The sequence below is a fragment of the Mytilus californianus genome, unplaced genomic scaffold (genome assembly GCF_021869535.1).
Source record: "Mytilus californianus isolate M0D057914Y unplaced genomic scaffold, xbMytCali1.0.p SCAF_9, whole genome shotgun sequence".
Classification (NCBI taxonomy): domain Eukaryota; kingdom Metazoa; phylum Mollusca; class Bivalvia; order Mytilida; family Mytilidae; genus Mytilus; species Mytilus californianus.
This window is the reverse complement of record NW_026262745.1, coordinates 47,325,203-47,344,996: the sequence shown is the minus strand read 5'-3', so window position 1 is coordinate 47,344,996 and position 19,794 is coordinate 47,325,203. Positions and strand designations below refer to the sequence as shown.

Sequence of the window (19,794 nt, the reverse complement as noted above, 5' to 3'; positions counted from 1 at the left end):
GAAGAAGTTAGAAAAATAGATTAGATAAATGTTGGGCCAACCAACCATTAATGTATAATTTCGAAGCAGAATATGAAATTTTATCCGGAAGTGAGAAACGTACAATTGAATACAACGATGATGAAGTAGAGCAGAATATAATGGTACAACAGTGCCAGCGTTCTAAAGATCCATAGGTATCCATAGGTATAAAACCTGTTAGGAGTGCGGTTTCTGATTTCCCTTCTTGGGCGACAGTATTCAACTATCAGCAGTAGCTACACTTTAGCTTTATTTTTGAAGTAATGAGCACGATATGAGCATTTTTACAAATTCTGTGCTGTCTTTTTTTATTGTTCTAGAGGTCATTTTATCATGTTAATTGGCAGCTGGACATTGCCGTTTTTATATTATATGTTTTATTTTTACGGCATACGGTATACATAGGCAAATTTGGAAGGGTGAACGCAAGTAATACTTACTATATGAACCGGACCAAATTTGAAACATGTACGCAGTCGGACTTATTCGTTGTAGTTTTCCTTTGTTTGTACATGTACGTTCCATTTTAATGGTTGGATTGTACTTTTATGCTGTCCACTTTTTGTATGTATCATTAACATATCAATCATTCTCAACATTTTATTATCGCATACATTTATCGTGTTTATGTAAAAGGTTTTTCCCATACATGTACATGGTTTAGTTCGAGAGCACTTAAATATATGTGTGTATGACCAAAGTCATGTATCATATATTATTTTGCGCAGTTTTCATTCAAAATTGTAAACACTCCGTCACATTTTATAGATATATACATCAGCCATTCATCTTGATTATTATTTAATCTCTTCAAGGATATTTTGTGGTCATAATATGAATTCCCATGGCATGTCTGTCCTATATCTAGACATTTTAAGATGATTATGTCTATAGATCTTTAGCTTCTAAACGCATAATTCATGTTATCATGTCATGTTTTTTAAGGTTAATCTAGACAAAGACAGTCATGTCTAGAAGGTAATATAATATAAATACACGATATATGTACTTTTTAGGAAAAAGTACAATTTATTTGTACGAGTTTTAGAAACAGGAAGAAAAGCAAGGCTACCTGGGCTCGGGGATCTTCACATCACTTCTCGTTTGAAGGTCTTTTAATTTCAATATCAACTAATTAATGAACTTTTACTATTACTGATGAAAACGTTTGCTGTATGATGTATGGGGTACTAATTCACTTATTGATGATTGTGTTATTAAATAAATATGCCATATGATTTATGTGTAAGTTAATATAATAATTATGTAAAATAAATACTGTCATATTCTTCAGTTATCTCTTTTAAAACTGTTATTTTATATTTAATAGAACAACATGCAAAGATCATTGAAAGTTAGGATCTCTTATGTAAACATTAGAGATGAAACATGTCTTCGTCTTATTTGTTAGATTTGTATAGTATTAATTTCATCTCATATTAAAAACTGAAAACAACACGTTAAATAATGTCATGCCATTGCGTTCGAAGCGCTTTTCTGGATTTACCTTCATCAGGAACGCTCAAAGCCAAACATTTGAAATCCGAGGGATGTATAAGTACCGAAACACCGAAACAGTTGAAGAGCTGTATGACTAAAATACATAAAACAAATAGCCAAATTCATCTAGGGTCAACTTTGCCTGAGGGAGTTGAAACCTTAGTTTCTTAATAATTTCATAATTTATAAACCGACAATTTTAGAAAGGTTTGTTATAAATCATGTCAGTACCGAAGTACTGACTACTGAGCTGATGATACCCTCGGGGACTGATAGTCCACCAGCAGAGGTATCGACCCAGTGATGTAAAAAATTGAAAACAACACGTTTAATAATTTCATGCGTCCGAAGCGCTTTTCTGGATTTACCTTCATCAGGAACGCTCAAAGCCAATCATTTGAAATCCGAGGGATGTATAAGTACCGAAACAGTTGAAGAGCTATATGACAAAATTACATAAAACAAATAGCCAAATTCATCTAAGGTCAACTTTGCCTGAGGGAGTTGACACCTTAGTTTCTTTATAATTTCAAAATTCATAAACGGACAATTTTAGAAAGGTTTAACATTAGAGGTGATCCCAAAATATGTGTCCAATACGGTAAAATAATGAAGTGTTTCATAAGCAAAAAACTGGGAAGGCAACTCATTATGTGCAAGGAATCTTGTGCTGTCTCTATCAAAATTACCATTTACTTTTTGGCACGTAGCCTCGGTAACTGAGTGGTCTAAATAGTCGGACTACTGTATCACTACCCTGTCAACACCTAGGTTGAAAGTTCGAATCATGTACGAGGCAGGTGCGCCCGACTCCAATTATAATTGACTAGGATTTCCTACCGATGGTCGGTGGTTCTCTCAGGGCACTCCGGCTTCCTCCACCAATAAAACCTTATCGCCAAATAAAACAATGTAGTGCTGAAAGTGGCGTTAAACACCAATGAATCAATTCTATTTCGTATTAAAACATAGAACCTTCTGTTCGATCATAAAACTATCCAGATGAAGGGAATACTTAGTATTTACATTTTAATAGTTTTTTTTGGAATACGGAGTCATTCTTGAATTTTTTTTAATTTTTGATACGACCCATCTATTTCACCTCTAAACTTATTGAAAAGGTCTATTGATTTGTTGAAAAAGGAAGTGATAAATTAAGGAAGTAGACGTTATATATAACTTCCTTTAACTTTAAATTAATTCAATGCTACAGTGTAATAACTTCCTTAGACGATGTTTCTGTGTATGTATTAATTCTATTTGGTTTCATTTTGTATTCAAATAAGGTTCAAAATTTATGTTCGTTTCTGTTCATATTGTGTTACAAAATTGGTTGTGTATGCGAAAAAGTTGGAATGAATATATAAAAATAAGAAGAAAGTTTAACGTAAAATACAGTTTTCGTTACCGTATGAATGGGATGTGTGGTGGTTTACGACTATGTATTATCAACAAATTCTAATGACAGAAAAAAATTACATCTAAAGAGTAACATACATGTGCGGTTTTATTGAGCTTTAAACTGTCCGGTGCCAAGAAAAAATGGCAAATGCATTTCACAGAAGCTATCAAAGGAGTTTGTTCTATAAAGCCCTGAAATGGCCACGGTTTTTAGCTTAAATTTCAAAGTAGGATTTATTGACCAATATCACAATGAATCATAGCTAATACAGTGACTAGATAGGAAATAAGCCTTTTTGTTGAAAATTTACGTACCTGCGTTTTATTCGTGACGTCACAAATAGTAGGTTGAAATCCGGCTGATTTTGTCAAATGTCGCCAAAATCTCTTATCTTGACCTATTTGGTATGTAAAAATCAATGCTTTAGAATAAAACATTGACACAAATAGGTCTATTTGACTTTCTCAAATGTCTTTAAGTAAATTTAAAACATTTTTTATCTTGTAACATTGAACTTTATAATCGAACATACTCCTTTCTCTTCAAAACATCTAATTCCCTAAGCGATAGATAAAAAAGGTCATAAGATATTACATAAACACACACAAACGCAGAGTTTTGTATGTGTTTATTTTCATAAAGTTTGTTGATATTTTCAGTTATCATTATTCCATGTTGTTGTTTGAGGTAAGTATTTTTGGTTTCGTCACCTAGCAAGGCTTTAAGCTTTAAACAAATAATAAAAACGATCTACATAAAATTATGTAACTTCTATTATGTCTAGCGTTATGAAATTGGTTTAAATTATTTTTCTCAAAAGTTTCAAATTTAACAAAGTAGTTATTGTTTACTTAACATCTCGTTGAAAATATGTCATGGTATACATGTATCTGATACTACTACTACTGCATAACTACTATCAATGACTATATGCTGCCAGGGGCGGATTCAGGCGGGGGCGTGGCGGGCGTGCGCTATAGACACTATAGATTCCTCAAATATTTTTTTTTTCGAGTTTCTTTTGTGTTCTTGTACATGTTAGAGCGAAATACTATCATATTGAATTGTTCATTCCGATAAGACGTGTTATTATTCATCCGGAACAGCCAAAAGCACGAGCCTAACAGTCGGAGAGAGAGTCAAGAGGAATCGATTTTAAGGGCATACGATACAGTTTTGATCCAAGGGTGAATTTTTGACGAAAGTTTGCATGCAAGCTATTTTGCACCTAGTCGATTCAAATATGTAATAAAAAATATACCTTCAGGTGCTACTTTTAGAAATAAACGGGGTAGAAATTTCAGACATTTACTGGAAATTTCGGTTTCTTGGACATTTCTATCCTTTGGAAAGACATACTTAACTTTTTCGTTTCAAAAGATAACCGCAAGCGGAATTTTGTAAAAGCATCTGGAGTATCTTCTCTACATAAGTGGGCTTTGAATTTATGTAACAGTTCCTTGGAAATTATTCATTTTTGTCACATTTTCATGATTTTAGTCAAATAACCGTATTTTTTGCTGTATATTTATTTAATTTAAAAAACATATCATCGGTAATTTTTCAAAAAAATTGGCACAAATAATCTTCATGCATAATCAAGCCAAATGTCATTTTCAAAAAGAGGGGTTCATGATATCGTTTTTAAGTTAAATAAGTTTGAATGAAAAAAATCTGTCCAAAATGCATCTTTTCCCCACATGTCACAGTTTGACGTCGTGAAAAATAACATTTTACGGTAGCAACGTCATTTTCTGTTCATGCATACTTTTTTTTTATGTTTTCCTGGCTTAAGTCATCGTTCAAAGAGTTTTAAAAACACGGATAGTTCGTATCTGTATGTTTGAAAACATCATTAATCAAAAACGAAAAAAAAAATTAAATTACCTACAAAGAAACATGAGACCTACAAGATTTTGTATAACGTATAATTAACATGATTAAGAAATAATTCATGGCAGCCGTAGATTTGTTTTCATTTAACCATGGGTTGGGCATTTATATTCGATTATTTTACCCTGAGCGTTAGCTAATAGAAAAAATTCGGTAATTTTGTTAACCGTGAAAGCCCTATACATACGATACTGTTTTGGCTGTTCCGTTTTGCCCAGTTTTGATAATATTAGTAATATTATATAATTCAATGATTATTTTTTTTTAATCGCATTTTTCACTTATAAATTTTCTTCCAATGTAATTTTATTCTTTCTGAGGCGTACAAGAAGCTTTAAAACGCCCGATATTTACATTTGATTTTTTGTTTACGGAAACATATTTGTGACGTCACCTTGTTTCGTTGCCATGTCAAGACAATAACATCATTTCGCGGAATTTTCGTTTAATGAAATTTTACCATGCAAAATAAATTGAAATGGACTGATTTGTTTATTTTGCTGTAGAATAGAGATAAATATATTGTATCTGAAGCTTGGCCTTTGTAAACTGGGGATTTTGATGTCGAAAATTGAGAATATCTGGCAGTATAAATAAGTTGGTCGTAACGCGGAACAGCCGTTTATGTGTATTACTGCGTTTGCGCTAAAGGTAGATATATTGTGATTATACTGGTTGTCGATAATAGGTCGTCATATTAGAATTATTGAATAAATCTGACGTTATCTTATATGTAAACCAATCGCATGTTTGTACATAATCATTAACAATAATAGTATTATTCTACAGTAATAAACATATCCAGCGGATACCATTAGTCTTGTTGATTATAAAATTTTATTTTCAATAAATTTTTCAGATTTAGTTATTTCTTCTCTTTTTGTTCATAGAAGTGTTAAGATCTATTCTATAATTATTTTATCATTCTATTTTTAGACCACTAATAGAGAAAATTAAAGCGAAATGGAGGTATGTAAACATTATGGTGTTTTCACTCCTTGCTTGTTTGTAAATTAAACTAACTTATAATCACACTAAAGTTGTAAACAGTTCGTTCATATCTAAAATGAGCAAAGTAAACAAAAGTATTCTGAAGTAAAAATAATTGAAAAAAAGCGAATATTGACTGTTCACATACTCCAGGGGCCTTTGTGGACGGGATCTTGAAGTTAAATCAAACTTGAAACTTAGAACCTATACAAAGGCGAAAACAGTTTATATTAATGCATGCATTGAGTTCTTTTTTCTAAGGATCGTAAATCTTGCGTAAATAATTATGTTTGTGTTGCTATAGCATGTAACTACTGGTTTGCAAATAAAGAATTAGTTCATTCATTCAAATCTTGCTAGACATGTTGGGTTCTCAAAAATCAAAAGCATTTATATCTGAATCAGGTTATTTTAAACATGAATTTTCTTCTATCGATTGCACTTAATAATTTTTTAATAATATCAAAACACAAACCAGAATATTTAACATTTGATATCTGCAATAAAACATGAATATTCTTGTATCGATTAAAAAAGAAATAAAATTTAAGCACAATGTTGGCACTTTATTGTACAGTTAAAGAGAAGAAATTCTGATAAATATAAATTGTACACATAATTACACTTCAGAAATTATAATAGTATTGTATCTAGTTTATACTTGAAGACGTCAATTGTTTATTTGACTGTTGCAGATTGGGTTTTCTGGGATTTTTCAAAAGGAAAAATACGAAAATGTTAATAGCTCTTACAAACGAAATGTATTCAAAAGTTATTCCAATGTATATAATGCGGTACTAATACTAGTTTGTTGTTTCTTTCAGGGCAAGAAAAGGGTAAATTGTACATAGCTCTCGTAACAGCAATGAATATGTAAAGGTTTTCAAAAGTGTTATTATATGTGTTGTATCTAGGGGACTTTCTTGCTTGCACTCAATAATGCAATTCTTTGACTTAATTGTGGTTTAGATTGCTATATAAAAATAAGAAGATGTGGTATGATTGTCAATGAGACACCTCTCCACAAGAGACCAAATGATACAGAAATTAACAACTATAGGTCACCGTTCGGCCTTCATCAATGAGTAAACCCATACCGCATAATCAGCTATAAAATGCCCTGAAATGAAAAATGTAAAACAATTCAAACGAAAAAACCAACGGCCTGATTAAACTAGTTTGAAGGCGCCAACCCTCTCCTTAACCTGGGACAGTGGTGTAACAGTACAACATAAGAACAAACTATAAGAATTAGTTGAAACTAGCTTAACTCATCAGAATGATACAAAGCAGAAATACATTTAACAAAAACACAGAGTGGACGTGGCAGGGTACTTATACATTCCCACAACAAAAAGACACTAATTACAGATCTGAGAGTACTCGCAGTTACTGAAAGCTAGTTCAAAGCCAATAATAACTAATAAAAAAATCATGCATCTAAGACTAAATTTTCAATCAGTACACATCCAACATCCAATGGATTTAGTGTAAAGATGTCATTAACAGTCACAGAAAAACATGACCGTGTACAATGCCAAGATAAAGGTAACGACAGTTTGTAGAGCAATAGATGTGCATATATATATATAAATATAATGTTTAGTTTGATTTCAATTTACTGACAACAAAATCAATATTAATACCAATAAAGATAATATTCAAAGATCTAATTATAGAGTTGAATTGGTAACCTTTTAGAATAAGTTTATTTAAAGGATCGATAAGTTTACCCGTATCGTATCCGAATGGCCGGGCTCGGTAAATAACATCTCCGTAAAAATTTGGATGTGCTATCCCGTTTTAAATAAGTTTTCTACAGGTACAACCAAACTTCCAAACCAAATCTTTATATCTATAGAAGAATTTAGTAAAGGGTTTAAATAATTTGTGTTAACAAAATCCCTGACTTAATTATTTACCAGTAGTACGTAGATTGCGTTCATTGAAATCCAAAACCACAGCAGACACGGGCATAGCGAACGAGTTGTGATATATAAACACCGTAAGATGGTGCCACAGGAACATCACCGTCCAAAAATGAAAAATTAACAATAGGGAACGAAAAATCGTTCCTTTTGTCGTAAATGTTAGTGTAGAGTTTCCCGTGTACAACAGAAATATCTAAATCTAGGAAAGCTCAGTTATTACCGTTTATGTTTGATTTATTCAAAGTCAGTTCCTTTGGGTAAATTTCGGCAGTATATTTAGAAAATTCTTGATTATTTAACGAAAAAATATCATCAAGATAACGGTAAGTGTTGTCGAATTTATCAATTAAATGCAATTTTTCTTTGCTAAGTTTGGTCATAAACTGTGATTCATAACAGTACAAGAACAAGTCTGCTATTAAAGGGGCGCAATTGGTGCCCATAGGAATGCATACAACCTGTCGATAAACTTTATTGCCGAAACGATCACAAATATTATCAAGGAGAAAATTAACAGCTTCAATCATCTCGGCACACCTCCAGTTAGTATATCTAGCATATTTACCTTTTTCATTAGAGAAGGCCTTAAATGCGTTGCAGCAAATATATTTGCATGGAGATTTACCAAACGACAATTTAATTAAATAGAAAAACTTTTGTTTGATAAGATTGTGTGGAAGTATGGTTGCAAATATGACAACACATTAAATGTAACCACTACACATGTATCAATACAAATCTCCGTAAAAGATTAGTTTCCTTTCCAATCTGTACACGTTTTGCATATGTTGTGCAGAGTTTCAAATTTTTCCTTTCGTTTCATATACATTGTACTGGATATATACATTGCCAAAACTGATGGAATTGAATGCATAAGGTTATCAATTGTATCTACCAGTTTCGTTATAGCTGTTAGAAATAAAATAAAAACAACAAAACAACACTGTATTTATAGGCAGCGTGTAAGTCAGATTAAGTACAAGCATTAGTCTGAATGTGAAGGCAGGTATTCCAAATATGTAATCAAATCTCCCGTGGTCAAATGGCATCGAATAACGTATTTGGATCTTATTTTTTCTTTTCTATGTGATTTCAGTAAATATCAAAAACTCTTTTACTATTACTGATGAAAACGTTTGCTGTATGATGTATGGGGTACTAATTCACTTATTGATTGTGTTATTAAATAAATATGTCATATGATTTATGTGTAAGTTAATATAATAATTATGTAAAATAAATACTGTCATATTCTTCAGTTATCTCTTTTAAAACTGTTATTTTATATTTAATAGAACAACATGCAAAGATCATTGAAAGTTAGGATCTCTTATGTAAACATTAGAGTTGAAACATGTCTTCGTCTTATTTGTTAGATTGTTCCTGAAACCACATTTGTATAGTATTAATTTCATCTCATATTAAAAATTGAAAACAACACGTTAAATAATAACATGCCATTGCGTCCGAAGCGCTTTTCTGGATTTACCTTCATCAGGAACGCTCAAAGCCAATCATTTGAAATCCGAGGGATGTATAAGTACCGAAACTGTTGAAGAGCTATATGACAAAAATACATAAAACAAATTGCCAAATTCATCTAAGGTCAACTTTGCCTGAGGGAGTTGAAACCTTAGTTTCTTTATAATTTCAAAATTCATAAACGGACAATTTTAGAAAGGTTTGTTATAAATCATGTCAGTACCGAAGTACTGACTACTGAGCTGATGATACCCTCGGTGACTGAAAGTCCACCAGCAGAGGTATCGACCCAGTGATGTAAAAAATTGAAAACAACACGTTAAATAATTTCATGCGTCCGAAGCGCTTTTCTGGATTTACCTTCATCAGGAACGCTCAAAGCCAAACATTTGAAATCCGAGGGATGTATAAGTACCGAAACAGTTGAAGAGCTATATGACAAAAATACATAAAACAAATAGCCAAATTCATCTAGGGTCAACTTTGCCTGAGGGAGTTGAAACCTCAGTTTCTTTATAATTTCATAATTTTTAAACGGACAATTTTAGAAAGGTTTGTTATAAATCATGTCAGTACCGAAGTACTGACTACTGAGCTGATGATACCCTCGGGGACTGATAGTCCACCAGCAGAGGTATCGACCCAGTGATGTAAAAAATTGAAAACAACACGTTAAATAATTTCATGCGTCCGAAGCGCTTTTCTGGATTTACCTTCATCAGGAACGCTCAAAGCCAATCATTTGAAATCCGAGGGATGTATAAGTACCGAAACAGTTGAAGAGCTTTATGACAAAAATACATAAAACAAATAGCCAAATTCATCTAAGGTCAACTTTGCCTGAGGGAGTTGAAACCTTAGTTTCTTTATAATTTCAACATTTATAAACGGACAATTTTAGAAAGGTTTAACATTGGAGGTGATCCCAAAATATGTGTCGAATACGGTAAAATAATGAAGTGTTTCATAAGCAAAAAACTGGGAAGGCAACTCATTATGTGCAAGGAATCTTGTGCTGTCTCTATCAAAATTACCATTTACTTTTTGGCACGTAGCCTCGGTAACCGAGTGGTCTAAGTAGTCGGACTACTGTATCACTACCCTGTCAACACCTAGGTTGAAAGTTCGAATCATGTACGTGGCAGGTGCGCCCGACTCCAATTGTAATTGACTAGGATTTCCTACCGATGGTCGGTGGTTCTCTCAGGGGACTCCGGCTTTCTCCACCAATAAAAACTTACCGCCAAATAAAACAATGTAGTGCTGAAAGTGACGTTAAACACCAATGAATCAATTCTATTTCGTATTAAAACATAGAACCTTCTGTTCGATCATAAAATTATCCAGATTAAGGGAATACTTAGTATTCACATTTTAATAGTTTTTTTTTGGAATACGGAGTCATTCTTGAATTATTTTTTTTATTTTTGATACGACCCATCTATTTCACCTCTAAACTTATTGAAAAGGTCTATTGATTTGTTGAATAAGGAAGTGATAAATTAAGGAAGTAGACGTTATATATAACTTCCTTTAACTTTAAATTAATTCAATGCTACAGTGTAATAACTACCTTAGACGATGTTTCTGTGTATGTATTAATTCTATTTGGTTTCATTTTGTATTCAAATAATGTTCAAAATTTATGTTTGTTTCTGTTCATATTGTGTTACAAAATTGGTTGTGTATGCGAAAAAGTTGGAATGAATATATAAAAATATGAAGAAAGTTTAACGTAAAATACAGTTTTCGTTACCGTATGAATGGGATGTGTGGTGGTTTACGACTATGTACTATCAACAAATTCTAATGACAGAAAAAAATTACATATTAAGAGTAACATACATGTGCGGTTTTATTGAGCTTTAAACTGTCCGGTGCCAAGAAAAAATTGCAAATGCATTTCACAGATGCTATTAAAGGAGTATGTTCTATAAAGCCCTGAAATGGCCACGTTTTTTAGCTTAAATTTCAAAGTAGGATTTATTGACCAATATCACAATGAATCATAGCTAATACAGTGACTAGATAGGAAATAAGCCTTTTTGTTGAAAATTTACGTACATGCGTTTTATTCGTGACGTCACAATTAGTACTCATTTTGATTTTTCACGGAAAAATCAATGAAAATGTGTTAATTTCCATTGATTATTGGTCAGGAAACATAGAGCGCATACGTCGAATAAAAAGATTTTTTAAAATGATGTTTGTAATGACATTTCACATGTTTTAACTTGAATATTTAGTTTGTCGACGCAATAAAACTTTGACACAAATAGGTCTATTTGACTTTCTCAAATGTCTTTAAGTCAATTTAAAACATTTTTTATCTTGTAACATTGCACTTTATAATCGAACATACTCCTTTCTCTTTAAAACATCTAATTTCATAAGCGATAGATAAAAAAGGTCATAAGATATTACATAAACACACACACGCAGAGTTTTGTATGTGTTTATTTTCATAAAGTTTGTTGATATTTTCAGTTATCATTATTCCATGTTGTTGTTTGAGGTAAGTTTTTTTGGTTTCGTCACCTAGCAAGGCTTAAAGCTTTAAACAAATAATAAAAACGATCTACATAAAATTATTTAACTTCTATTATGTCTAGCGTTATGAAATTGGTTGAAATTATTTTTCTCAAAAGTTTCAAATTGAACAAAGTAGTTATTGTTTACTTAACATCTCGTAGAAAATATGTCATGGTATACATGTATCTGATACTACTACTACTGCATAACTACTATCAATGACTATATGCCGCCAGGGGCGGATTCAGGCGGGGGCGTAACGGGCGTGCCCCCCCCCCCCCCCCCTTTCCGCCCCTAAAATTTGCAAAGCATATTGAATTATTCATTCCGATAAGACGTGTTAACATATTCATCCGGAACAGCCAAAAGCACGAGCCTAACAGTCGGAGAGAGAGTCAAGAGGAATCGATTATACGATACAGTTTTGATCCCAGGGTGAATTTTTGACGAAAGTTTGCATGCAAGCTATTTTGCACCTAGTCGATTCAAATATGTAATAAAAAAATTTACCTTCATGTGCTACTTTTAGAAATAAACGGGGTAGAAATTTCAGACATTTACTGGAAATTTCGGTTTCTTGGACATTTCTACCCTTTGAAAAGACATACTTAACTTTTTCGTTTCAAAAGATAACTGCAAGCGGAATTTTGTAAAAGCATCTGGAGTATCTTCTCTACATACGTGTGCTTTGATTTTATGTAACAGTTCCTTGGAAATTATTCATTTTTGTCACATTGTCATGATTTTAGTCAAATAACCGTATTTTTTGCTGTATATTTATCTAATTTAAAAAACATATCATCGGTAATTTTTCAAATATATTAGCACAAATAATCTTCATGCATAATCAAGCCAAATGTCATTTTCAAAAAGTGGGGTTCATGATATCGTTTTTAAGTTAAATAAGTTTGAATGAAAAAAATCTGTCTAAAATGCATCTTTTCCCGACATGTCACAGTTTGACGTCGTGAAAAATAACATTTTACGGTAGCAACGTCATTTTCTGTTCAAGCATACTTTTTTTTTACGTTTTTATGGCTTAAGTCATCGTTCAAAGAGTTTTAAAAACACGGATAGTTCGTATCTGTATGTTTGAAAACATCATTAATCAAAAGCTAAAAAAAAAAAAATTACCTACAAAGATACATGAGACCTACAAGATTTTGTATAACATATAATTAAGAAATAATTCATGGCAGCCGTAGATTTGTTTTCATTTAACCATGGGTTGGGCATTTATATTCGATTATTTTACCCTGAGCGTTAGCGAGGGGTAAAATACGAATATAAATGCCCAACCCATGGTTAAAGAAATCAAATCTACGGCTGCCATGAATTATTTCGAATCTAATAGGATAAATTCGGTAATTTTGTTAACCGTGAAAGCCCTATACATACATGTACGATACTGTTTTGGCTGTTCCGTTTTGCCCAATTTTGATAATATTAGTAATATTATATAATTCAATGATTATTTTTTTTTAATCGCATTTTTCACTTATAAATTTTCTTCCAATGTAATTTTATTCTTTCTGAGGCGTACAAGAAGCTTTAAAATGCCCGGTATTTACATTTGATTTTTTGTTTACGGAAACATATTTGTGACGTCACCTTGTTTTGTTGCCATGTCAAGACAATAACATCATTTCGCGAAATTTTACCATGAAAAATAAATTGAAATGGACTGATTTGTTTATTTTGCTGTAGAATAGAGATAAATATATTGTATCTGAAGCTTGGCCTTCGTAAACTGGGGATTTTGATGTCGAAAATTGAGAATATCTGGCAGTATAAATAAGTTGGTCGTAACGCGGAACAGCCGTTTATGTGTATTACTGCGTTTGCGCTAAAGGTAGATATATTGTGATTATACTGGTTGTCGATAATAGGTCGTCATATTAGAATTATTGAATAAATCTGACGTTATCTTATACGTAAACCAATCGCATGTTTGTACATAATCATTAACAATAATAGTATTATTCTACAGTAATAAACATATCCAGCGGATACTATTAGTCTTGTTGATTATAAAATTTTATTTTCAATAAATTTTTCAGATTTAGTTATTTCTTCTCTTTTTGTTCATAGAAGTGTTAAGATCTATTCTATAATTATTTTATCATTCTATTTTTAGACCACTAATAGAGAAAATTAAAGCGAAATGGAGGTATGTAAACATTATGGTGTTTTCACTCCTTGCTTGTTTGTAAATTAAACTAACTTATAATCACACTAAAGTTGTAAATTTGTGCATATCTAACATGAGCAAAGTAAACAAAAGTATTCTGAAGTAAAAATAATTGAAAAAAAGCGAATATTGACTGTTCACATACTCCAGGGGCCTTTGTGGACGGGATCTTGAAGTTAAATCAAACTTGAAACTTAGAACCTATACAAAGGCGAAAACAGTTTATATTAATGCATGCATTGAGTTCTTTTTTCTAAGGATCGTAAATCTTGCGTAAATAATTATGTTTGTGTTGCTATAGCATGTAACTACTGGTTTGCAAATAAAGAATTAGTTCATTCATTCAAATCTTGCTAGACATGTTAATGGGTTCTCAAAAATCAAAAGCATTTATATCTGAATCAGGTTATTTTAAACATGAATATTCTTCTATCGATTGCACTTAATAATTTTTTAATAATATCAAAACACAAACCAGAATATTTAACATTTGATATCTGCAATAAAACATGAATATTCTTGTATCGATTAAAAAAGAAATAAAATTTAAGCACAATGTTGGCACTTTATAGTACAGTTAAGAAGAAGAAGTTCTGATAAATATAAATTGTACACATAATTACACTTCAGAAATTATAATAGTATTGTATCTAGTTTATACTTCAAGACGTCAATTGTTTATTTGACTGTTGCAGATTGGGTTTTCTGAGATTTTTCAGAGGAAAAATACGAAAATGTAAATAGCCCTTACAAACGACATGTATTCAAAAGTTATTCCAATGTATATAGTGCGGTATTAATACTAGTTTGTTGTTTCTTTCAGGGCAAGAAAAAGGTTAATTGTACATAACAGCAATGCATATGTAAAGGTTTTCAAAAGTGTTATTATATGTGTTGTATCTAGGGGACTTTCTTGCTTGCACTCAATAATGCAATTCTTTGACTTAATTGTGGTTTAGATTGCTATATAAAAATAAGAAGATGTGGTATGATTGTCAATGAGACACCTCTCCACAAGAGACCAAATGATACAGAAATTAACAACTATAGGTCACCGTACGGCCTTCATCAATGAGTAAACCCATACCGCATAATCAGCTATAAAATGCCCTGAAATGACAAATGTAAAACAATTCAAACGAAAAAACCAACGGCCTGATTAAACTAGTTTGAAGGCGCCAACCCTCTCCTTAACCTGGGACAGTGGTGTAACAGTACAACATAAGAACAAACTATAAGAATTAGTTGAAACTAGCTTAACTCATCAGAATGATACAAAGCAGAAATACATTTAACAAAAACACAGAGTGGACGTGGCAGGGTACTTATACATCCCCACAACAAAAAGACACTAATTACAGATCTGAGGGTACTCGCAGTTACTGAAAGCTAGTTCAAAGCCAATAATAACTAATAAACAAATCATGCATCTAAGACTAAATTTTCAATCAGTACACATCCAACATCCAATGGATTTAGTGTAAAGATGTCATTAACAGTCACAGAAAAACATGACCGTGTGCAATGCCAAGATAAAGGTAACGACAGTTTGTAGAGCAATGGATGTGCATATGTATATAAATATAATGTTTAGTTTGATTTTAATTTACTGACAACAAAATCAATATTAATACCAATAAAGACAATATTCAAAGATCTAATTATAGAGTTGAATTGGTAACCTTTTAGAATAAGTTTATTTAAAGGATCGATAAGTTTACCCGTATCGTATCTAAATGGCCGGGCTCGGTAAATAACATCTCCGTAAAAATTTGGATGTGCTATCCCGTTTTAAATAAGTTTTCTACAGGTACAACCAAACTTTTAAACCAAATCTTTATATCTATAGAAGAATTTAGTAAAGGGTTTAAATAATTTGTGTTTACAAAATCCCTGACTTAATAATTTACCAGTAGTACGTAGATTGCGTTCATTGAAATCCAAAACGTCACAGCAGACACGGGCAAAGCGAACGAGTTGTGATATATAAACACCGTAAGATGGTGCCAAAGGAACATCACCGTCCAAAAATGGAAAATTAACAATAGGGAACGAAAAATCGTTCCTTTTGTCGTAAATGTTAGTGTAGAGTTTCCCGTGTACAACAGAAATATCTAAATCTAGGAAAGCTCAGTTATTACCGTTTATGTTTGATTTATTCAAAGTCAGTTCCTTTGGGTAAATTTCGGCAGTATATTTAGAAAATTCTTGATTATTTAACGAAAAAATATCATCAAGATAACGGTAAGTGTTGTCGAATTTATCAATTAAATGCAATTTTTCTTTGCTAAGTTTGGTCATAAACTGTGATTCATAACAGTACAAGAACAAGTCTGCTATTAAAGGGGCGCAATTGGTGCCCATAGGAATGCATACAACCTGTCGATAAACTTTATTGCCGAAACGATCACAAATATTATCAAGGAGAAAATTAACAGCTTCAATCATCTCGGCACACCTCCAGTTAGTATATCTAGCATATTTACCTTTTTCATTAGAGAAGGCCTTAAATGCGTTGCAGCAAATATATTTGCATGGAGATTTACCAAACGACAATTTAATTAAATAGAAAAACTTTTGTTTGATAAGATTGTGTGGAAGTATGGTTGCAAATATGACAACACATTAAATGTAACCACTACACATGTATCAATACAAATCTCCGTAAAAGATTTGTTTCCTTTCCAATCTGTACACGTTTTGCATATGTTGTGCACAGTTTCAATTTTTTCCTTTCGTTTCATATACATTGTACTGGATATATACATTGCCAGAACTGATGGAATTGAATGCATAAGGTTATCAATTGTATCTACCAGTTTCGTTATAGCTGTTAGAAATAAAATAAAAACAACAAAACAACACTGTATTTATAGGCAGCGTGTAAGTCAGATTAAGTACAAGCATTAGTCTGAATGTGAAGGCAGGTATTCCAAATATGTAATCAAATCTCCCGTGGTCAAATGGCATCGAATAACGTATTTGGATCTTATTTTTTCTTTTCTATGTGATTTCAGTAAATATCAAAAACTCAAAGAAGAAGAAACAGTGAAGTCGTAAGTTATTGTATTTAATCAAGATTTTCCGCGATTGTTACCCGGAGTATAGAAATTAGACCAAAAGGGTATGAACTATAATCCCAAAATTCACACATGAAGCCTTTGCGATTGTGTGGGATTTATCAAATACATATACACAACCCGTCAGTTATTGATTGTCTCGTGTTAAAGGAGTAGTATGCTCTTCGAAATGTAGGGACCCTTTCAAGATCATTTGTTAAAGAGTAGACTTCGATTCTAGTGTCAAATGATACGCCACTTTCCAGTTTTCAAATTGGAAGTGTACTGGTTGATATAATTTTAGTCTTAGATGTATGAATTTATAAGTTGCTATCAGTAATTGCGCGTACACTCAGATTTGTATACTTTGTGTCTGATGTGTTTTTTTGTTAGTTGTGTTTGTGCTTTGTATCGATCTGATTATTTCTGTACATGAATCAGACCGTTGTGTTTCTCGTTTGAATTGTTTTACATTTTGCATTTCGGAGCCTTTTGTAGCCTACTATGCCGTACGAATTTTGCTCATTGTTAAAGGTCATACGGTGACCTATAGTTGACTACTTCTACGTCATTTGGTCTCTTGTGGAGAGTTGTCTCGTTGGCAATCATACCACATCTTCTTATTTATAAATAAAATTCCTGGCATTACAAAATGCAAAATGTAAAATGATTCAAACGAGAAAACCAACAGCCTGATTTATTTAAAAAGAAACAGCACACGAAACACATATAAGGTAGACAGTCATGCACCAAAGATAACCACTGAATCATAGGCTCTTGAATGAACATTTGGAGTCAAAGGGATTTGCTACTCCTTCAAATAAATAAACAAATATGAAATGATAACAACGCATAAATATCAATGTATATATATACAAAGATGTTTGGTATAATTCTGGGTACAAGTAAGTCTTTAAATATACAAAAGGTCTAAGACTGTTCTGACAAGGGTTTCAAGGTGCCTTTTCTCAAAGATTTTAAAACAATATCAATGAACTATAAAATTCTGGAAAAAAATCGGGGTATTTTTTAAGTAAAAATGATAAGGATTTCAAGTAATGCTCATCGAAAAATAAACATGCGATCGGTGTCTTCTAAACAACAGCTTCCATTGTTGATTATGTTCCATTCCATAAAATTGTTATCAATCATGCAATCTACCATTCGATTTTACATAAAGTCCAATGTAAATTATACAACATTAAAGCTTTTTATATTGTACACAACATTCAGAGTCAGTGAAAGGTTGTTAATTAATAGAAAAAAAAAACATCATGACAAAAACAAGCATTAATAGATGAACGGTGTAAATAAACATTTTGTTTTTAATTAAAATGAAAAAAAAAATACTTCTTATGTACATGATATTATACGTTAACTAATTAGTGGTATTTGTCATGTTCTTGCGTGTGGTTTTACTTAAGCTTATAAATATTTATTTTCAGAAACTACGACACGTTTCCAGACAACAGCTGTCCACAACAACATGATACGCACACGTGAGTATTTTCCGACTGTTTCTTTACCGCCTCCCGCCGTTGTCTTTTGATAGCGTGCTCGCCTTGACCGCCGGGTTCGATCCTCGACCGAGTCAACCCAAATATTTAAAAAATAGTAATCGCAACTTCTCCATGGACGAGGTATGTATATGAGTAAGACCCAAGACTGGCCGGTGTACATTTTGTCAGAATAATGTTTTCAGTTCATGTTGTTTGACTTACATTGTGAACTAGTTCGGTAAAAAGTCGGGTTATAGTGTTTGTCTTATGCAATGACCAGTTCATATTTATATCATATGACAACTTAATTCTCGTCCTTTTTGCCATTTGACATTCTGAAAAATCCCTTTCGTTAAACGGCCACAAATTGGTTTCCGTTTCTGTAATAACAATATATTAATATATTAATCACTTTTTCTATATTCAGAAAAGACAAATCAAGGGTTTTGTTACATACATTATACGTTTGTCGTACAGACACGTGTGATCAGCGTCAAAATTAATCATCACAATTCAAATGACATACGTGCTGCAAACGTAAGCAACAACATCAAAAGGGTATATATCAAAGTGATCTGGATATTTCAAAGCAAAAAAAATCTTTTATCTGAAAAAGCCTAGTTGTACAAAGAGGATGGAGATAGGAAATCGAATTCGGAAATTGAAATAAAAAAAAACACACATTATTTGATCGTTATCCACACCCAATCACCAACTACTCTTTCAAGGAAGCAAACATGTTCACTACTGTAAATATTACCTATAGGTAGATGTAGGAGATATCTACACTTTTTACCACAATTAATGTTGTGATATTTGTTTCACATAAACCATGGTTACATTCATGTAAGTAGATATTTTACACTTCTTTCTTATTTATTACAGAGAATACCCAAACACAGAAGAACAAAATAAACAACCTTAATTTCCGAACAAAGAGAAGACGCTTATATGTATTTACACGTATTTCCCATATATTGACTTGATGTAGTATCCATAGGGCATAATTCCTATCAACCAGTTTGATGATGTGTGTGTGTTGTTGCTAATTATTCTTGATATACCAATGGAATGAGAAATTTACATTGCTGATGATTCTTTGAATGTTTAATGCACAGAGCAAAACTGAACACAGCTTGCATTCATTTATGTTATAAAATGTCATTGTATTTAAAATTGCTGTCTTTTGTATTTATTATCATTTATTAAATTAATCGTCACAAACTATAATCAAAGGAGCACAATATTACGTACAATTGCATTGATAATGGTAGATTTATAAGATATTAAACAC

At 32.1% G+C, this 19,794-nt stretch overlaps 1 long non-coding RNA gene across 4 annotated transcripts; it reads left to right on the top strand.

The window, feature by feature from the left end:
- Nucleotides 1–2,728: 2,728 nt before the first annotated feature.
- On the top strand, nt 2,729–19,794 carry LOC127715212 (uncharacterized). Of its 4 annotated transcripts, none has more exons than XR_007988232.1 (6): nt 2,729–2,764; nt 11,707–11,734; nt 13,889–13,921; nt 16,960–16,998; nt 18,447–18,500; nt 19,386–19,794. It is a non-coding gene; the product is annotated as an uncharacterized LOC127715212 (long non-coding RNA). The 4 variants fall into 4 exon arrangements; XR_007988230.1 differs by lacking the exon at nt 11,707–11,734 and adding an exon at nt 3,583–3,610; XR_007988231.1 differs by lacking the exons at nt 11,707–11,734; nt 13,889–13,921 and adding exons at nt 3,583–3,610; nt 5,753–5,785.